Source organism: Littorina saxatilis, linkage group LG7 (genome assembly GCF_037325665.1).
Source record: "Littorina saxatilis isolate snail1 linkage group LG7, US_GU_Lsax_2.0, whole genome shotgun sequence".
NCBI lineage: Eukaryota > Metazoa > Mollusca > Gastropoda > Littorinimorpha > Littorinidae > Littorina > Littorina saxatilis.
In genome coordinates, this window is record NC_090251.1 from 4,209,461 (window position 1) to 4,211,190 (window position 1,730).

A 1,730-nucleotide genomic window follows, 5' to 3' on the forward strand; every position below is an offset into this window, starting at 1 on the left:
GCGTGTTCGACCCTGGGTCAGACCGCTATTTTCTCCCCCCTTTCCTAACCTAGGTGGTGGGTTCAAGTGCTAGTCTTTCGGATGAGACGAAAAACCGAGGTCCCTTCGTGTACAATACATTGGGGGTGCACGTTAAAGATCCCACGATTGACAAAAGGGTCTTTCCTGGCAAAATTGTATAGGCATAGCTAAAAATGTCCACCAAATACCCGTGTGACTTGGAATAATAGGCCGTGAAAAGTATGATATGCGCCGAAATGGCTGCGATCTGCTGGCCGATGTGAATGCGTGATGTATTGTGTAAAAAATTCCATCTCACACGGCATAAATAAATCCCTGCGCTTAGAAATGTACCCACGGAATACGCGCGATATAAGCGTCATATTGATTGATTGAAATAAGTGTCGGGTTTGTATTGGTTGTGAAAGAGGGAATACTCTTGCTTTTATTGAGGCAAGCTTTCTACAAGCACTCTTTGTCCACGTGTTTCAGACACATCCCTCGCTAGTGACTGGCCAATAATGTCACGTGGGAAAGTTCGACTCATTAAAAGCAAGAGTATCCACTCCCTCCCTCTCTCTCTCTCCCTCTCCCTCTCTCTCTCTCTCTCTCTCTCTCTCTCTCTCTCTCTCTCTCTCTCTCTCTCTCTCTCTCTCTCTCTCTCTTTACCCTATTTGTATAAAATATAATTAAAGATTATCAAGATAAGTGTTGAAGCTATCTCTTGTTCGCCATGTTTTGATATCTGAATGTGTATTGATTATAAGTTCAAGAACGTGTCCATAAGCAATCTGCTTGTTAACGTTCTCAATGTTGTTATTGTTTGAAACGTGTGTATGAGAATTTGAATAAACACGCTTAAACCAAGAGTATCCACTCTGTCAGAACCCATAACCACCAAAAGAGGTAGTTTCGAACATCGTCTAATCTGTGTGCAAAACTAGTTTCAGAATGGGACACTTTAGTTTCGAGTGTGTGGGTGAAAAATAGGCCTGAATAACATCCCCAAACCCACCCCCCCCCCCTCCCTGGATAAGTCTAAAAACGTGATAGACCGGTATAAGGTACAGCGTCAATTACGCAGTGTTAGCTTTGGATAAGACTTGTTAATTTGATAGCTGACTTTTGTTTTACTTGGCGAGGGCGATAGACAACGAATCGCCTTATACTGGCTATTAACGACCTTTTCGTGTTAGATGAGTACTTCAGCGTAGTCTAACAGTTTGAAGCACTTTGTTTGTTTGTTTGTTTGTTTGTTTGTTTGTTTGTTTGTTTGTTTGTTTGTTGTTTTTGGTTTTGGTTTGCGGCGATTTGGCTTATTGTTGGGTTACTTTATCTATTTATCTTCTTGTTTTAGTTTTCGTCTGAACTTTTCTTTTCGACGCGGTATTTTATCATATTCTGTTTTGTTTCATTCTGTTCTACTCAGTCATCCGAGGGCTCTAATGGTGTGCTGCTTCACACAATCTATGAAACAGAATGAGATTCCTGGAGAATGGGCCAGCCTTATATAATACTGCCATCATCCAACACTCTACGTAATACGTCCGCAAAGACGATCTGCACGTGTACATTTGACGAGTAGCGACACTCACCCTGCCATGTCACGTCCCGGATCATCCCATTATCCTCCATTAGAGAAATCGTTCGGACAGGTTCCGGCATTGCGGTCATAGGGACGTTAAGCCGGACTCCCGTTAAAAAAGATAGTACTGTTGTGGTAGTATTTT